This window comes from Salmo trutta, chromosome 32, assembly GCF_901001165.1.
Source record: "Salmo trutta chromosome 32, fSalTru1.1, whole genome shotgun sequence".
NCBI classification, from domain to species: domain Eukaryota; kingdom Metazoa; phylum Chordata; class Actinopteri; order Salmoniformes; family Salmonidae; genus Salmo; species Salmo trutta.
In genome coordinates this window covers 43,217,809-43,238,448 of record NC_042988.1, presented here as the reverse complement: position 1 = coordinate 43,238,448, position 20,640 = coordinate 43,217,809, and the positions used below count along the sequence as shown (strand labels likewise).

The window sequence follows — 20,640 nt, the reverse complement described above, 5'->3', positions numbered from 1 at the left end:
GTTTAGACTGGTCATCTATGATATGTAGGTTATATACAGTACATTCTCTGTCCTGCTACTGGTAGGACTATAACATTATGTTGATCTGAACAGGTTTAGACTGGTCATCTATGATATGTAGGTTATATACAGTACATTCTCTGTCCTGCTACTGGTAGGACTATAACATTATGTGAACTGATCTGAACAGGTTTAGGCTGGTCATCTATGATATGTAGGTTATATACAGTACATTCTGTGTCCTGCTACTGGTAGGACTATAACGTTATGTTGATCTGAACAGGTTTAGACTGGTCATCTATGATATGTAGGTTATACACAGTACATTCTCTGTCCTGCTACTGGTAGGACTATAACATTATGTTGATCTGAACAGGTTTAGACTGGTCATCTATGATATGTAGGCTATAGCCGAGGTATAGACCTTGATGTGCATATCACTAACAAACTGCTATTACACATTATAACCTAGCCTACTTTACATAATATAACGTCTACATATCACTAACAACCCACTACTATACATTATAACCTAGACTACTTTACATAATATAACATCTACATATCACTAACAACCCACTACTATACATTATAACCTAGCCTACTTTACATAATATAACATCTACATATCACTAACAAACCACTACTATACATTATAACCTAGCCTACTTTACATAATATAAATATCTTAGTTGTTGTAAATAAACTTTCTGAATGGATCAATGATTTCCCCCTCAGATCATTCATGCCCTTCTTAGCCCTTCTGTCTACATTCTCAGATACGTTCAGAAAATAACAGATTGAAAGACAATAAATAGCCTACCTTTAATGAATACAAATAATTGTGAGATTTAGCCTTGTGTTGCTGCACTGTCTATAATTACCTTAACAAACAGTGACTTATTATTATTGACAGTTACCATGGAGATGAAAAGTCACAACTACATGTTCATGTGATGCATTAAATCACCTGACTGTTTCTATGTCTGTTAGTAAGTGTTTTATAAGAGATAATGAATAAATGATAACAATTGACATTCAAGAATTACTGTGTTAACCACAACCAACATGTTGGATCTCTGTTTAGGGGTCAGTGCTCCAAAATGAGTCTCTCTGGGGAGAGAGAGGAGGGGGGCCCTGCCTCTAAAATGAGTCTCTCTGGGGAACATGACACCAAAGCTAAGAGGTGAGATGACATTTTTGTGTATGAATTATTAGAGTTTATTTAAAAAATGCTATTTCAAAAAATGTTCACATTTGTTTTATAATCAGAAATGGTTTCTTATGGGTACCTTCAATATTACTGTTCTCAGATTTTTAATTAATGGTTTTTAGATGTGTATCATTTTTATTTTTTTATAGCAAAACGCTATATATCCACCTAGATATCTATATATCCACCTAGATATCTATATATCCAAATCAAATCAAATCAAATGTATTTATATAGCCCTTCGTATATCAGCTGAAATCTCAAAGTGCTGTACAGAAACCCAGCCTAAAACCCCAAACAGCAAGCAATGCATGTGAAAGAGGCACGGTGGCTAGGAAAAACTCCCTAGGAAAAACTCCCTAGAAAGGCCAAAAACCTAGGAAGAAACCTAGAGAGGAACCAGGCTATGAGGGGTGGCCAGTCCTCTTCTGGCTGTGCCGGGTGGATATTATAACAGAACATGGTCAAGATGTTAAAATGTTCATAAATGACCAGCATGGTCAAATAATAATAATCATTGTAGTTGTCGAGGGTGCAACAAGCACGTCCGGTGAAAAGGTCAGGGTTAAGTAGCCGCAGGCAGAACAGTTGAAACTGGAGCAGCAGCATGGCCAGGTGGACTGGGGACAGCAAGGAGTCATCATGCCAGGTAGTCCCGAGGCATGGTCCTAGGGCTCAGGTCCTCCGAGAGAAAGAAAGAAAGAGAGAAAGAGAGAATTAGAGAGAGCATATTTAAATTCACACAGGACACCGGATAAGACAAGAGAATACTCCAGATGAAACAGACTGACCCTAGCCCCCCGGCACATAAACTACTGTAGCATAAATACTGGAGGCTGAGACAGGAGGGATCAGAAGACACTGTGGCCCCATCCGATGATACCCCCGGACACGGCCAAACAGGCAGGATATAACCCCACCCACTTTGCCAAAGCACAGCCCCCACACCACTAGAGGGATGTCTACAACCACCAACTTACCGTCCGAAGACAAGGCCGAGTATAGCCCACAAAAATCTCCGCCATGGCACAACCCAAGGGGGGGGGGGGCGCCAACCCAGACAGGAAGACCACGTCAGTGACTCAACCCACTCAAGTGACGCACCCCTCCCATGGACGGCATGGAAGAACACCAGTAAGTCAGTGACTCAGCCCCTGTAATAGGGTTAGAGGCAGAGAATCCCAGTGGAAAGAGGGGAACCGGCAAGGCAGAGACAGCAAGGGCGGTTCGTTGCTCCAGCCTTTCCGTTCACCTTCACACTCCTGGGCCAGACTACACTTAATCATAGGACCTACTGAAGAGATAAGTCTTCAGTAAAGACTTAAAGGTTGAGACTGAGTCTGCGTCACTCACATGGGTAGGCAGACTATTCCATAAAAATGGAGCTCTATAGGAGAAAGCCCTACCTCCAGCCGTTTGCTTAGAAATTATAGGAACAATTAGGAGGCCTGCGTCTTGTGACCGTAGCGTACGTGTAGGTATGTACGGCAGGACCAAATCGGAAAGATAGGTAGGAGCAAGCCCATGTAATGCTTTGTAGGTTAGCAGTAAAACCTTGAAATCAGCCCTTGCCTTAACAGGAAGCCAGTGTAGGGAGGCTAGCACTGGAGTAATATGATCAAATTTTTTGGTTCTAGTCAGGATTCTAGCAGCCGTATTTAGCACTAACTGAAGTTTGTTTAGTGCTTTATCCGGGTAGCCGGAAAGTAGAGCATTGCAGTAGTCCAGCCTAGAAGTAACAAAAGCATGGATTAATTTTTCTGCGTCATTTTTGGACAGATAATTTCTGGATTTTGCAATGTTACGTAGATGGAAAAAAGCTGTCCTTGAAACAGTCTTGATATGTTCTTCAAAAGAGAGATCAGGGTCCAGAGTAACACCGAGGTCCTTCACAGTTTTATTTGAGACGACTGTACAACCATCCAGATTAATTGTCAGATTGAACAGAAGATCTCTTTGTTTCTTGGGACCTAGAACAAGCATCTCTGTTTTGTCCGAGTTTAAAAGTAGAAAGTTTGCAGCCATCCACTTCCTTATGTCTGAAACACAGGCTTCTAGCGAGGGCAATTTTGGAGCTTCACCATGTTTCATTGAAATGTACAGCTGTGTGTCATCCGCATAGCAGTGAAATTTAACATTATGTTTTCGAATGACATCCCCAAGAGGTAAAATATATAGTGAAAACAATAGTGGTCCTAAAACGGAACCTTGAGGAACACCGAAATTTACAATTGATTTGTCAGAGGACAAACCATTCACAGAGACAAACTGATATCTTTCCGACAGATAAGATCTAAACCAGGCCAGAACTTGTCCATGTAGACCAATTTGGGTTTCCAATCTCTCCAAAAGAATGTGGTGATCGATGGTATCAAAAGCGGCACTAAGATCTAGGAGCACGAGGACAGATGCAGAGCCTCGGTCTGACGTCATTAAAAGGTCATTTACCACCTTCACAAGTGCAGTCTCAGTGCTATGATGGGGTCTAAAACCAGACTAAAGCGTGCAAGGTGTGTAAACATGTTTGATAAATAAATGCTTTGTAAATAGTGCATAAACTACTGTAAATGATTAGCAGCATGAAGAAATAATGGGATAATACAGTTGAACTGCTAATCCTTTGCACATGAATGCTCACTCATTCGGGAACAATTGCAATCAATATATATATATTTACGCTCAGTGTGTCGTCGGGATCTTTGTTGGAAAGGTCGTTCTGTTGGGGAGTTCTCTCTCTCTCTCTCTCTCTCTCTCTCTCTCTCTCTCTCTCTCTCTCTCTCTCTCTCTCTCTCTCTCTCTTGGTTAGAATGGATCTTTCAAAGCGACATTCGTTCATGTCGTTATAGGACAGATGTTTCCGGCGGTTGTCGCGTTCATTGATACCGAATTCCTAGCTGCAGACTAGTAATTAATATCAAAGACTTGTTCTTATTCTGTATCGATAGTCTAATAGTTTAACCACGTGGAATGGTTAAAGTTCAGTAGCTGGATGCATGGTCAAACTTATTAGCCAACTCGTAATGGAGTGGAGGCCTGGTCTGGGGAAAGAAACCCTGGGTGGGGATTATATTCGGAATACAGAAAAAGGCTGTCTCATGACGCCAGGTCCTGTCTGTGTCCCTGGGGGCGTGCCGATGGCTTGGTAAAACTTTAAACAGAAAATACAATTTTCTCACATTAACATCTTACAAGCAACCCAACATATTCCAAATAGCTTTATCCTTATTCATAAATTTTATACAACCATTAGATGTAAGTCTCATAGCTGAGGCTAGTATATAAACATTATTATGGTAATATGGCCGTATTGTCTCTCATGAGTTTCACAATATTGTACCAAACGGACCAGTTCGTAGCTGGATTCTTCACCGATCTTTTATACCTTCTCCAGAACATAAATGTTGTTCGGTTCTCCAATTCTGTGAGGTGGAAGAATCCTTTGTTCTCTATACTGTGGCCATGAGGAGAGAATTTCCTCATAGGAATTTACGACCGCTCTCACAGAGCCTGGTGTCAGAAGTATAGAGGTCGGGGGATGGTGCATAGAAAAGGCCTGGTGCAGAGGGAGGGGGGTCAACTGTGCTCGCTGTACCCAAAGAGGGCAACGTCATGACACCGGTTAGTCAGGCTTATTGAGGTAGTATGTATATGTAGGTATGGTTAAAGTGACTAGTGACTATACATATATGATGAACAGAGAGTAGCAGTAGCGTAAAAAGAGGGGTTGATGGGTGGGGGGACAAAATGCAGATAGCCCGGTTAGCCAATGTGCGGGAGCACTTGTTGGTCGGGCCAATTGGGGTAGTATGTACATGAATGTATAGTTAAAGTGACTATGCATATAAGATAAACAGAGAGTAGCAGGGGGAGGGCACACAATGCAAATAGTCCAGGTAACCATTTGTTTACCTGTTCAGGAGTCTTATGGCTTGGGGGTAAAAACTGTTGAGATGCCTTTTTGTCCTAGACTTGGCACTCCGGTACCGCTTGCCATGCGGTAGTAGAGAGACCAGTCTATGACTGGGGTGGCTGGGGTCTTTGACAATTTTCAGGGCCTTCCTCTGACACCGCCTGGTGTAGAGGTCCTGGATGGCAGGCAGCTTTGCCCCAGTGATGTACTGGGCCGTACGCACTACCCTCTGAAGTGCCTTGCAGTCGGAGGCTGAGCAATTGCCATACCAGTCAGTGATGCAACCGGTCAGGATGCTCTCGATGTTGCAGCTATAGAACCTTTTGAGGATCTGAGGACCCATACCAAATCTTTTTAGTTTCCTGAGGGGGAATAGGCTTTGTCGTGCCCTCTTCACAACTGTCTTGGTGTGTTTGGACCATTCAAATTTGTTGTTGATGTGGACACCAAGGAATTTGAAGCTCTCAACCTGCTCCACTACAGCCCCGTCGATGAGAATGGGGATGTGCTCGGTGCTCTTTTTCCTGTAGCCCACAAACATCTTCTTAGTCTTGGTTACGTTGAGGGATAGGTTGTTATTCTGGCACCACCCGGCCAGGTCTCTGACCTCCTCCCTATAGGCTGTCTCGTCGTTGTCGGTGATCAGGCTTACCATTGTTGTGTCATCAGCAAACTTAATGATGGTGTTGGAGTCGTGCCTGGCCATGCAGTCATGGGTGAACAGGCAGTATAGGAGGGGACTGAACACGCACCTCTGGGGAGTTCCAGTGTTGAGGATCAGCGTGGCAGATGTGTTGCTACCTACCCTCACCACCTGGGGGTGACCCGTCAGGAAGTCCAGGATCCAGTTGCAGATGGAAGTGTTTAGTCCCAGGTTCCTTAGCTTAGTGATGAGCTTTGAGGGTACTATGGTGTTGAACGCTGAGCTGTAGTCAATGAATAGCATTCTCACATAGGTGTTCCTTTTGTCCAGGTGGGAAAGGGCAGTGTGGAGTGCAATAGAGATTGCATCATCTGTGGATCTGTTTGGGCGGTATGCAAATTGGAGTGGGTCTAGAGTTTCTGGGATAATGGTGTTGATATGAGCCATTACCAGCCTTTCAAAGCACTTCATGACTACGGATGTGAGTGCTACGGGTCTGTAGTCATTTAGGCAGGTTGCCTTTGTGTTCTTGGGCACAGGGACTATGGTGGTCTGCTTGAAGCATGTTGGTATTACAGACTCAATCAGGGACATGTTGAAAATGTCAGTGAAGACACCTGCCAGTTGGTCAGCACATGCCCGGAGCACACGTCCTGGTAATCCATCTGGCCCCGCAGCCTTGTGAATGTTGACCTGTTTAAAGGTCTTACTCACGTCGGCTACGGAGAGCGTGATCACACAGTCGTCCGGAACAGCTGATGCTCTCATGCATGCCTCAATGTTACTTGCCTCGAAGAGAACATAGAAGTGATTTAGCTCATCTGGTAGGCTCGTGTCACTGGGCAGCTTGTGGCTGTGCTTCCCTTTGTAGTCTGTAATAGTTTGCAAGCCCTGCCACATCCGACGAGCGTCAGAGCCGGTGTAGTATGATTCAATCTTAGCCCTGTATTGCAGCTCTAACCTTTAGCTCAGTGCGAATGTTGCCTGTAATCCATGGCTTCTGGTTTGGGTATGTACGTACAGTCACTGTGTGGACGACGTCCTCAATGCACTTATTGATAAAGCCATTGACTGATGTGGTGTATTCCTCAATGTCATCAGAGGAATCCCGGAACATGTTCAAGTCTGTGATAGCAAAACAGTCACTGGTGCTTCCTGCTTTCATGTTTGCTTGTAAGCAGGAATCAGGAGGATAGAGTTGTGGTTGGATTTACCAAATGGAGGGCGAAGGAGAGCTTTGTATGCGTCTCTGTGTGTGGAGTACAGGTGATCTAGAATTTTTTTCCCTCTGGTTGCACATTTAACATGTTGATAGAGATTTGGTAGAACTGATTTAAGTTTCCCTGCATTAAAGTCTCCGGCCACTAGGAGCGCCGCCTCTGGGTGAGTGGTTTCCTGTTTGCTTATTTCCTTATACAGCTGGCTGAGTGCGGTCTTAGTGCCGGCATCTGCCTGTGGTGGTAAATAAACAGCCACGAAAAGTATAGCTGAGAACTCTCTAGGCAAGTAGTGTGGCCTGCAATTTATCACAATATTCTTCAGGCGAGCAAAATATAGAGACTTCCTTAGATTCCGTGCATCAGCTGTTGTTTACAAATATGCACAGACACCCCCCCCCCCCTTGTCTTCACACCCGTTTAACAACTCTAAATAGCTTTGGCATAAGGTTTGGCATAGTAGTCATCAAGTCCCTTGCCAATAATGTTGCCTACAACGTTGCATACAATGTTCATTTTCATCTAACACATATTACACCTCAAATACACCTTAATATATGGAATCACTAAAAGTGATACATATTTTTGGGTTCAGTGAAGAAGAACCTCACTGTTCTGATCAACTAAAGGTGAATGTTTTGAGGATGTGAACCCAGCAGGCCTCCAGTGGTCAGATCATTTCCGCCTTCTTTTTCCAGCGCCCGAGATTCGAACCAGTCACTTTACAACCACAGGTCCAACTCCTGCCACAGCTCCAACTCCTTAGCGGCTGGGCAAAAACCTGAGTTAATCTTCAGAAATAAGCATGAACTAATCTGCCAAAATGAAAACAAAACACTATGCAGACATACATGGTATCACTTTTTATACATAATTATTATACATAAATCATTGCCAAAAGCACAAGACATAATGTTGCATGTAGGTCTATATTATTAATGGATTGATCATATAGAGATATAAAACATTATTTTTAACTACTACAAAGCATTTACATGTGGAGCAGGAACCACTGACTCGCTGCATTATTCTATAGTATTATCAAGACACCTGCTGTTAACTCTTAACTACTTAGGACAGCTCACGAGGTGTCCTAAATATCTGCCGACTAGGTGGGACTAAAGACTTCATGCATAGCTTTAATTTATACCCATAAGTGTAAAATGTCTTTATTCTCAGCACTTATATGACCAATTTTCTACTCTGAGACGCTTTGTGGATATGGGCCCAGATCTCAAAATATTGTTGTAAAAAAATGTAGAATGTTTAACATAATAATACAAAATGAATATTACTGATGTAACCCACTGTAAAGACTGGGTTTAGTTGATTGTGTTGCACTGCTCATGTCCGCGTTCTGGAACTGCCCACACTCCCGTACAGAACTGTCCACGTCCACACTCCCAGTCACAGCCAGTTGTGATACCGCCTGGAATTGAACCAGGGTGTCTGTAGTGATGCCTCTAGCACTGAGAGTCAGTGCCTTAGACCGCTGCACCACTTGGGAGCCCATACTTGTTTTCAGAAAAAGGTGTTCAACCTAAACAAAAAGCATTTCCATGTCCTCTTTTTCAAGATGTGGCCGATTTAATCAGCCGGAAGACATTTTCTTTTTTAATATTTTTTTATTTTCTAAAAATGGCTGCTGTTTTTTATAAATGGCTGCTGGGTAAATTGATATGCATCAAAATGTTCGTTCGTAGGCATTGAATTGAACGAATGCTTCACTGAGTTGCAAACCAAATGGATAGGTCTAGCTCATTGATTTGTAAATCTGACGCAGTTGCTACCTCAGATTATGAGCCTGGCAGGTGTCGTGAATTAGTTATGTGGTACCCACAGAAGGCCACAGAGAGGAGAAAGAGATCTATAAACCAATATTGTTTTTTACCTTAAACCTATCAATCAATCAATCAAATGTATTTATAAAGCCCTTTTAACATCAGCAGATGTCACAAAGTGCTATACGGAAACTCTAACCCTACCTATTTTTGCCCTAACCCTAGGGATTGTTCTCCAAGATGGCATAGCAGTCAGACTTGTGCTTGTCTTGTCCCTTGTAAATAGTTTCTTTGTTTTTTTCCATAAATATTTTAATCTCACTTTCCATCTACGAAATAAATATACTTTCCTGCAACCCGCCTCACCCATTGTGGTACGGATCTGCTATTTTTATACTTTATAACTGGAGCCTCCATCAGAAGCTAGCCAGCTAACTAGCTACTAGTCATTGCTAGCGGTCTTCACCTTTAGCTCGGACACCAGCCAGCTTTAGCTCCGTCAATAGTTAATACCTGCCAGTCTGCACAGCGCAATATCAACCCAGAGCATATCGGACTGCTTTTCTCTACCACATCACCGGATTCCTGCCGCAAGCTCTGGACCAATAGCCACTCGGTAGCAGCCGAGTGGCTATTGTTGGCTAACGACTCTGTCCCAAAGCAAGCACCAGTTAGCCTTGAGCTAGCCTCGAGCTAGGCCCATCTCCCGGCTAGCCGACGAAGAATTAACAGCTAATTCCTGGACAACACCTCATTTGCCAATTGGCCTTGACCCTTTATTGTCGACACGGAGCCCCGCTGATCCGATGGTCTGCCGAAGAAATCGTCCAATGTGGTTTCAACAGGCTTTTCCGTCTGCCAGCCCCGGCCCGCTAGCTTTCTGAATGCCGTGTCTCCCGCTTGCCTAGCATAGTAGCGACTACCGAACGGTTCCCTGACTCACCTATTGCTGCTCATTGGACCCTATGATCACTCGGCTACACAGCTGATGCCTGCTGGATTGTTCACCAACACGTTACCTAATTTTGCTTATCTCGATCTCAGGTTCTGTGTGTACCTAACTAACCCTTTCAGCCCATTCATCGCCACTTACCCGTTGTTGTCTTAGCTCTCCTGATCAACACCTGTGATTGCTTTATGCCTCTCTCTAATGTCAATATGCCTTGTCTTCTGCTGTTTCGGTTAGTTCTGATAGCTTTATTTCACTGTAGAGCCCCCAGTCCCGCTCAACATGCCTTAGAGAGCTCTTTTGTCCCACCCCCCACACATGCGGAGACCTAACCTGGCTTAACAGGTGTCTCCAGAGATGCATCCTCTCTCATCATCACTCAATGCCTAAGTTTACCTCCACTGTACTCACATCCTACCATACTGTACATTATGACTTGAATCTATTCTACCACACCCCGAAATCGGCTCCTTTTATTCTCTGTTCCCAATGCACTAGACGACCAGTTCTAATAGCCTTTAGCCGTACCATTATCCTACACCTCCTCTGTTCCTCTGGTGATGTAGAGGTAACCCAGGCCCTGTAGCCCCCAATACTACACCTATTCCCCAGGCGCTTTCATTTGTTGACTTCTGTAATCGTAAAAGCCTTGATTTCATGCATGTTAACATCAGAAGTCTCCTACCTAAGTTTGTCTTATTCACTGCTTTAGCACACTCTGCCAACCCTGATGTCCTAGCTGTGTCTGAATTCTGGCTTAGGAAGGCCACCAAAAATTCTGAAATTTCCATCCCCAACTACAACATTTTCTGTCAAGATAGAACTGCCAAAGGGGGCAGAGTTTCAATCTAGTGCAGAGATAGGCTGCAGAGTTCTGTCATGCCATCCAGGTCTGTGCCCAAACAGTTCGAGGTTCTACTTTAAAAAATCCAACTCTCCAGAAATGTCTCTCACTGTTGCCGCTTGCTATAGACCCCCCTCAGCCACCAGCTGTGCCCTGGACACCATATGTGAATTGATTGCCCCCATCTATCTTCAGAGTTCGTACTGTTAGGTGACCTAAACTGGGATATGCTTAACACCCCAGACATCCTACAATCTAAGCTAGATGCCCTCAATCTCACACAAATGATCAAGGAACCTAGCAGGTACAACCCTAAATCTGTAAACATGGGCACCCTCATAGATATTATCCTGACCAACTTGCCCTCCAAATACACCTCTGCTGTTTTCAATCAGGATCTCAGCGATTACTGCCTCATTGCCTCCATCTGCTATGGGTCTGCGATCAAACGACCACCCCTCATCACTGTCAAACGCTCCCTAAAACACTTCTGCAAGCAGGCCTTTCTAATCGACCTGGCCCGGATATCCTGGAAGGATATTGACCTCATCCCATCAGTAGAGGATGCCTGGTTATTCTTTAAATGTGCTTTCTTCACCATCTTAAATATGCATGCCCCATTAAAAAAATGTAGAACTAAGAACAGATATAGCCCATGGATCACTTGAGACTTGCCTTGATCATCATAAAAACATCCTGTGGCGTATTGCATTAGCATCGAGTAGCCCCCGCTATATGCACATTTTCAGGGAAGTCAGGAACCAATACATAAAGTCAGTTAGGAAAGCTAAGGCTAGCTTTTTCAAACAGAAATGTGCATCCTGTTGCACAAATTTCCAAAAGTTTTGGGACACTGTAAAGCCCATGGAGAATAAAAGCATTTTTCTTTGGCTGGCCATGCTTTTCACCTGGCTACCCCTACCCCGGCCAACAGCTCTGCACTCCCCGCAGCAACTTGCACAAGCCCCTCCCCATTTCTCCTTCACCCAAATCCAGATAGCTGATGTTCTGAAAGAGCTCCAAAATCTGGACCCCTATAAATCAAACTAAATCAAATTAAACAACCTCCGAATTGAAAAGACAAGAGTGCATCTTCCAGCCCGCCAATAAATTACATCATGCAACCCTCCCGGTTAGCAAATTTACCTCAACATGACACTCATTTGCACGAGAAGGTAGAGTGACGGCACAAGCTTTTTGATGAGGCTGAGTTCACTACTTGTGCGAGAAGCCAGAGTGGGTCGATGCTGGTTCATGAATTTGACAATGAATGTACTCCAAAAATATGTTTTTCTCGACTAAAGTCGTGGGAGTGGTGGTGTATCCAGGGAGAGAACAAAACTAATCTTCTGAAATTTAATTTGTGGTCTTATGCTGCCATCTATTGGAATTATTTAGCAACTGCAGTAGTACTGAATAAAGTGTAATTCTTTACTAAAGTACATTACTTAGAATTGAAAAATATTACATTTGCTAGTTCATTTTACCACTTCCATCCATAAAATAACAATTTATTGCATAACAAACAATTAAACTGACATAAACCAGAAACACCTTACATTTAGTTATTATTTAAAAATATATATATTTATTTAGATGGGTGACATTATCTGCCAAAGTAACAGCCCTGTAGACAAAGAAGAGCTCTCCAGTAGGTAACAAAACATTAAAAGGCAATTTTCTCAAAAATGAGGTTACAAGTTTATCATCTTTCAAAGCAGAATTACTTTCCCATTGTTCCTCAACTGTAGTGTGTGATATACCATTTTCTAGCCCTGAGTCTCTACTTTTATCCAATGTGAGAAACACCATTTCAAATTTTTCTACATAAGACCGAATCGAGCCGGTCGGTCACGTTTGACTGTATAAAACCTAGCAGTACTACTGATTTCTCTGAGAGTGAGTCAGACACTGTATATAGCATTTTGCAAAAAAAAACATTTGTCTCTCTGAAATGAGACCATCAAGTGATAGACTACAAAGAAAGACATTGAACAACCCATAATTAGATCATGACAAACCATTTATTTGATAATTTCTTTAGACAATAAAAGCTCATTTACGAACATTTCTGAAAATGGATATATAGCATTTTGGAATGAAACTCTTCTTATGTTTCCCCATCTGAGCTCAGAGTAGATGAGAGATGTAATGTTTGTCTCTGTTGTAATGAAGTCCCATCAAGCAGGAGAGACCAGCCTCCGCTGTACCCAGCTGTGTGTCCATGAAGAGTGACAAGTCTATGTATCAACCTCTAAACTTTAGAGAGGGAGACTTTTCTACTGAGCAAAGGTAAGAAGAACTCATGGGTCATGGTCAGTGAGGTAAACAACACTGTCTCTAGTAAAACTCAATATATTGAAAACTGAATATATTTCAATATGATTGAAATAGGCCTAAAGCCTAGTGTTCATATTTTAATCTAGTCATCTCGGTTTTCATTTGAAATGTAACCGTTATCGGCGGTCACAAAGAGACGGATAAATCATGTCATTCTATGTTTAGCAGAGATCTTCTGTGTATAAACTAACGTGGAAGTGCAAAAAAGCATCTAACAACACAATCAGCTGTTCTACTAGTGGTCTGATGCAGGAGGTAGATTACTCAGCTGTTCTAGTGGTCTGAGACAGGAGGTAGATTACTCAGCTGTTCTAGTGGTCTGAGACAGGAGGTAGATTACTCAGCTGTTCTAGTGATTTTGAAACAGCTTAGAGATTTAACGATGCTTCTACGAAGATTCTAATGATGAACTTGGCCTTAAAATGCTTTTGTGAAACCGGATTCTGGATAAAAACATCTGCTAAATGACTAAAATGTAAAATGTAAATGTTTTACATACAGACCTCATATTATTGTATTGAATTATTATTTTTAAATATTTAAATATTGATTTCACAAGTGTATAATTTGTACAGTTCTTTATTAAAAATTGATTTATTTGTCACATTTGACTGTGTAAAACCTAGCAGTATTACTTATTTATCTGAGAGTGAGACAGTTATATATTATTACTGTATAAACCTAGCAGTACTACTGATTTCTCTGAGAGTGAGGCAGATATATATTATTACTGTGTAAAACCTAGCAGTACTACTGATATCTCTGAGAGTGAGGCAGATATATATTATTACTGTGTAAAACCTAGCAGTACTACTGATTTCTCTGAGAGTGAGGCAGATATATATTATTACTGTGTAAAACCTAGCAGTACTACTGATTTCTCTGAGAGTGAGGCAGATATATAGCATTTAGCAAAAAACAAATGTGTCTCTCTGAAATGAAACCATCAAGTGATAGATTATAAACAAATACATGTCTGTCATTGAACAACCCCATGTCATGATTAGATAGTGAAATAACACACCAATCTCTTTCATAATGTCTTTAAGACATAAAAGCTAATTTACCAACATTTCTGAAAATGGATATATAGCGTTTTAGAATGAAACTCTTCTTATGTTTCCCAATCTGAACTCAGAGTAGATGAGGGATGTAATGTTTGTCTCTGTTGTGTTGAAGTCCCATCAAGCAGGAGAGACCAGCCTCCCCTGATCCCAGCTGTGTGTCCATGAAGAGTGACAAGTCTATGTATGAACCTCTAAACTTTAGAGAGGGAGACTTTTCTACTGAACAAAGGTAAGAAGAACTCATGGGTCATGGTCAGTGAGCTAAACAAAACTGTCTCTAGTCATTTCTCCTCTCCCATTTTCCCATTTATTTTCGTTGTTTTCATAATCCATAGGCTAATCCTTTTGTCCAATTTCATAGTCCTAAAACAATATTAAACAATCACAACATTCCCTCCGTGTGTAAGTCTTGGGCGTAGTGGAGGAGGAATCAGACGCAGGAAGCAGCGATAAGGGTGATAGCTTTTAATGCTCGATACAGCAAAACTCTAGCCACCCCAAATAGCGAACTGAGCCCACACAAAAATCAAGGTGCCCCAAACACAGGGGACAAAACACAGAGAGCGCAAAACCACGCACTAGCGCCAAATACATACAGCGCATAACGAAGCAACACACAGAGAAACAATCCCGCACAAAGAACAGGCGGGCCAACTAGCTAATATAGTGGCAGTGGCAGCTAGTAGGCCGGTGACGACGACCGCCGAGCACCACCCGAGCAGGAGGGGGCGGCACCTTCAGTGGGAGTCATGACACCGTGTGTGTGTGTGTGTGTGTAAGTGTGTGTGCACTCCCTGGATGAGGAGATGTCATCTCTATCCTGACTGCCAAGTCACTTTTCCTACATGTATATATTACCTCAATTACCTAAACTACCTGGTACCCCTGCACATTGACTCAGTACTGGTACTCCTTATAGTCTCATTATTACCTCAACTACCTGGTACCCCTGCACATTGAACTCAGTACTGGTACTCCTTATAGTCTCATTATTACCTCAACTACCCGGTACCCCTGCACATTGACTCAGTACTGGTACTCCTTATAGTCTCATTATTACCTCAGCTACCTTGTACCCCTGCACATTGACTCAGTACTGGTACTCCTTATAGTCTCATTATTACCTCAGCTACCTTGTACCCCTGCACATTTGTCACAGTTGTCTTCGTCTTCAGAAGAAATAGAAAAGTCCTCATCTGACAAAGTAGACCAATACGCAGCGGAGGTCGTGTTCATCTTTGAATTTAATTAATCGCTAACGTGAACACTATACAAAAACAAGAAACAACGACAGTGCAACAGTTTTGCAGGCTATACAAAAACGCAGTGCAAAAACAACTACCCACAAAACCAAGTGACAAACCTACTCCTACATATATGACTCCCAATCAGAAACAACGATCCCCAGCTGTTCCTGATCAGGAGTCACAAGACCAACACAGAACAATCACACACACAAAACTGCCACGTCCTGACCCCAAAACTAAACAATAGCTCCATCTGCTGGTCAGGACGTGACAGTACCCCCCCCCCTCAAGGTGCAGACCCCGGAATGCACCTACCAACAGAAAACACCAACAACAAAAAAATCCCCAACAAAACCCATTAAACAATAACCCCTAAACAATAAGGGAGGGAAGGGAGGGAAGGGAGGGTGGCTGCCGTCAACGACGGCACTGTGCTACACCCTCCCTCCCCAACCCACCTATCCTGGAGGTGGCTCAGGTGCAGGATGTGGACCTTGCTCCACCCTCGGCGTCGCCCACTTCGGTGGCGCCGCTAGCTGCGCCGGGCAGACGGGCCACTCGGGCTGACCTTGGCAGACGGACAGGAGGGCCACTCGGGCTGGGCCGGAGGACAGGAGGGCCACTCGGGCTGGGCCGGAGAACAGGAGGGCCACTCGGGCTGGGCCGGAGGACAGGAGGGCCACTCGGCCTAGGCCGGAGGACAGGAGGGCCACTCGGGCTGGGCCGGAGTACCGGAGGGCCACTCGGGCTGGGCCGGAGGACAGGAGGGCCACTCGGGCTGGGCCGGAGGACAGGAGGGCCACTCGGGCTGGGCCGGAGTACCGGAGGGCCACTCGGGCTGATCCTGACAGTCGGGTAACTCTGGCAGCTCCGGGCAGTCGGGCCACTCTGGCAGATCCGGGCAGTCGGGCCACTCTGGCAGATCCGGGCAGTCGGGCCACTCTGGCAGATCCGGGCAGTCGGGCCACTCTGGCAGATCCGGGCAGTCGGGCCACTCTGGCATCTCCTGACTAGCGGGCGGCTCTGGCGGCTCCTGACTAGCGGGCGGCTCTGGCAACTTACGACTGGTGGGCGGCTCTGGTGACTTACGACTGGCGGGCGGCTCTGGCGACTTACGACTGGCGGGCAGCTCTGGCGACTTACGACTGGCGGGCAGCTCTGGCGACTTACGACTGGCGGGCAGCTCTGGCGACTTAAGACTGGCGGGCAGCTCTGGCGACTTACGACTGGCGGGCAGCTCTGGCGACTTACGACTGGCGGGCAGCTCTGGCGACTTACGACTGGCGGGCAGCTCTGGCGACTTACGACTGGCGGGCAGCTCTGGTGACTGTTGACTGGCGAGGCTGGGCTGACGCACTAGACGCCTGATGCGTGGGGCTGGTACTGGACGTGCCGGCCTGGAGACACGCACCTCCATGCTAGTGCGTTTAGCGGGAAACACCGGACCGTAGGGGCGCACTGGCGGTCTTGAGCGCAGGGTTGGCATCACCCCTTCCGGCTCGATGCCTACTTCGCCCTGGCACATGCGGGGCGCTGGTACTGTGCCTACTGGCCTGAAGATCCCAGGCCTCATCACAGCCCCAACCCCAAAGCACGGGACCTGTCCAGTCTGCCCTACACGGGTACGGGGAGCTGGTCTGGGGCTCCAATCTCGCCCCGCCAAATAGCCCTTGTGCCCCCCCCTAAAAAAATGTTGGGGCTGTCTCTCGGGTTCTACCTGCCTCCCAGGCAGGTTGTCACAGTGGACCTGCAACTGCTCCCATGTCCAGTCAATCCTTTCCGTCAATACTTCCAGCGACCAGGAATCCATCTCCTCCCGAGCGCGCTGCTTCCAACATTCCTCCCTCACTTGCCTCTGTCCTCTTCTCCGCTGCTTGGTCCTTTGGTGGTGGGTAGTTCTGTCACAGATTTCGTCGTCGTCAGACGATATAGAGAAATCGTCGTCTGAGAATGTGGACCAATACGCAGTAGAGTTGGTGCTCATCATCTTAATTTATTAAATGACGTTGAACACGAAAAAACAAGAAAACAATAAGAACGATGAATGACAGTTTTGCAGGCTATATAAACGCAGTGCAAAAACAATCTCCCCACAAACCAAGTGACAAACCTACTCCTACATATATGACTCCCAATCAGGAACAACGATCCCCAGCTGTTCCTGATCAGGAGTCACAAGACCAACACAGAACAATCACACACACAAAACTGCCACGTCCTGACCCCAAAACTAAACAATAGCTCCATCTGCTGGTCAGGACGTGACAACATTGACTCAGTACTGGTACTCCTTATAGCCTCATTATTACTTCAACTACCTGGTACCCCTGCACATTGACTCAGTACAGGTACTCCTTATAGTCTCATTATTACCTCAACTACCTGGTACTCCTGCACATTGACACAGTACTGGTACTCCTTATAGCCTCATTATTACCTCAACTACCTGGTACCCCTGCTTATTGACTCAGTACTGGTACTCCTTATAGTCTCATTATTGTTATTTTATTGTGTTACTATTTCCTTTATTATTTGCACATTTTTCTTACTTTTTAATAACTGCGTGTGTGTGTGTGTGTGTGTGTGTGTAGTCCCTCGATGAGGAGATGTAATATCATGTTTTGTCCACAGAAACCAACAGGAGAGATCTGAGTCAGAGATTCTCAGTGGTCAGTCTTCCCAGAGTCATCAAACAGACCTGGCCTCCATATTCAGTGTATGTGGTCCTGTTATGTACATTTGTTTTTGTTTACCTCAAGTAAAGTTGATCTGTCAATCATTCATTAATGTGTTAATGAGAAAGCATTTCTTCTCTTGCTTAACTTATTTACTTGATTTATTTCAGTTGCTTGAAGAGAATATTATTACGTTTGTGAAGAACGAGCTGAAGATGTTCAAGAGGATTCTTAGTCCAGAACTCCCAGAAGGCTTTGAGAGTCAGAAGCAGGATAAGGAAGTGGTGGATGCTGAAGATGAGAAGCAGGAGAGCAGTGCCAGAGAGGCGGCTCTGAAGATCACACTGCACGTCCTGAGGAAAATGAACCAGAAGGACCTTGCTGACACACTGGAGAAAAGTAAGATCTGTCTGCCTCATGTTGAATGATGTTTTATAACATTTAAAAGCTGTAACTAAAGTACAGCTAAAGTAGCTGTGTAACTCAATGATATTGTAGCAGCCTCAACACAACACCTAGTGACCTCATCAAGTAGCAGCAGGGATGTGTTGTGGTGATTAATTTAGAGAGAAAGAGAGACAACATTAATAATACCATCACTAATACCAATGATAATATAATCAGTCACAATAGTCTGTAATGCATTATGAAAACATTTACACATTTATACAGTCAGGTAAGAGAATAAATTAATATAATTTAAAACTTTATAACAGTCCTACAATACTGTTGACATTAAAACAGATGGTACTCTGTTAATATCCTCTGTGTTTTTTCTAGGTTCAGATGAGCTTGCTGTGATTTGCCAATGTGAACTCAAATCTAATCTAAAGAAGAAGTTTCAATGTGTATTTGAGGGAATCGCTAAACAAGGAAACCCAACCCTTCTCAATAAGATCTACACAGAGCTCTACATCACAGAGGGTGGAAAAGGAGAGGTCAATAATGAACATGAGCTGAGACAGATTGAGACAACAACCAGGAAACAAGCAAGACCAGAGACTGCAATCAAATGTAACGACATCTTCAAACCCTTAACTGGACAAGACAAACGTATCAGAACTGTGCTGACAAAGGGAGTCGCTGGCATTGGAAAAACAGTCTCTGTGCAGAAGTTCATTCTGGACTGGGCTGAAGGAAAAGCAAATCAGGATGTCCAATTTGTATTTTCATTCCCTTTTCGGGTGCTGAATTTGATGAAAGAGGACAAACACACTTTCATTAAACTTCTTAATCACTTCTCAATGGAAACCAAACAATCAAGAATCTCCAACTACGACAAGTACAAAGTTCTGTTCATCTTTGATGGTCTGGATGAGTGCCAACTGCCCCTAGACTTCCAGAAGAACAAGATCTGTTGGGACGTCACAGAGTCAACCTCAGTGGATGTTCTGCTGACAAATCTCATCAAGGGAAATCTGCTTCCCTCTGCTCTCATCTGGATAACTACCCGACCTGCAGCAGCCAATAAGATCCCTTCAGGGTGTGTTGACCAGGTGACAGAGGTACGAGGGTTCAATGACCCACAGAAGGAAGAGTACTTCAGGAAGAGATTCAGTGATGAGGACCTGGCCAGCAAAATCATCTCACACATAAAGACATCAAGGAGCCTCCACATCATGTGCCACATTCCAGTCTTCTGTTGGATTTCTGCAACAGTCCTTGAACACATGCTGAACCATAAGAGAGAAGAGATGCCCAAGACTCTGACTGAGATGTACACACACCTTGTGGTGTTTCATACCAAACAGAAGAATGAAAAGTATCTTGGGAAAGAAGAGACAGGTCCACACTGGAATAAGGAGAGCATTCTGTCACTGGGAAAACTGGCTTTTCAACAGCTTGTGAATGGCAATCTGATATTCTATGAAGAAGACCTGAAAGAGGCTGGCATTGATGTCAATGAAGCCTCAGTCTACTCAGGATTGTGCACACAGATCTTTAAAGAGGAATGTGGGCTGTACCAGGACAAGGTGTACTGCTTTGTCCATCTGAGCATTCAGGAGTTTCTGGCTGCTGTATATGTGTTCCTCTCATTCATCAACAACCATGAGAATCTAATGGACAAACTACAAACAAAAGACGAGCCTGAAGTTACTTTCTACAAGAGTGCTGTGGATAAAGCCTTACAAAGTGAGACGGGTAACCTGGACCTTTTCCTCCGCTTCCTTCTGGGCCTCTCACTGGAGTCCAATCAGAAGCACTTACGAGGTCTACTGACAAAGACAAGAAGCAGCTCACAGAGCCATGAAGAAACAGTCAAGTACATAAAGGAGAAGATCAGGGTGAATCCTTCTCCAGAGAGGTGCATCAATCTGTTCCACTGTCTGAAGGAACTGAATGACCATTCTCTAGTGGAGGAGATCCAAAGCTACCTGAGATCAGGAAGTCTCTCAGAAGACAAACTGTCACCTGCACAGTGGTCAGCTCTGGTCTTTGTGTTGCTGACTTCAGAAAAGGAGCTGGATGTGTTTGACCTGAAGAAATACTCCAGATCAGAGGAAGGTCTTCTGAGGCTGCTGCCAGTGGTCAAAGCCTCCAGAGCTGCTCTGTGAGTAAATAAAATGACATATAAGAAGTAATCATCAGGAAGCAATATTCAGTTTAGAGAAAAAATTGTGTTATAATATGTATACAATATTATATTGAAAAACATTTTTTATAAATGCACTGATGTTCACATCAGTATAACAATTTTACAATACAATTCTGGGAGACGGAAGATGAATCTATATGTTGTTTGAGAGAATAAAC

General features: G+C 44.1%; 1 protein-coding gene and 2 long non-coding RNA genes across 4 annotated transcripts in view; 1 reads left to right on the top strand and 2 right to left on the bottom strand.

Moving 5' to 3' along the window:
- Window positions 1-20,640, bottom strand: part of LOC115171939 (NLR family CARD domain-containing protein 3-like) — a 1,137,260-nt gene that overhangs the window by 165,073 nt on the left and 951,547 nt on the right. The gene's annotated exons all lie outside the window — the stretch shown is intronic.
- Window positions 1-20,640, bottom strand: part of LOC115171951 (uncharacterized) — a 121,401-nt gene that overhangs the window by 44,774 nt on the left and 55,987 nt on the right. The window lies entirely within an intron of this gene.
- On the top strand, window positions 1,168-17,858 carry LOC115171962 (uncharacterized). 2 transcript variants are annotated; one of them, XR_003871314.1, is made up of 3 exons: window positions 1,168-1,186; window positions 12,733-12,849; window positions 17,843-17,858. It is a non-coding gene; the product is annotated as an uncharacterized LOC115171962 (long non-coding RNA). The 2 variants fall into 2 exon arrangements; XR_003871313.1 differs by lacking the exon at window positions 17,843-17,858 and adding an exon at window positions 14,077-14,193.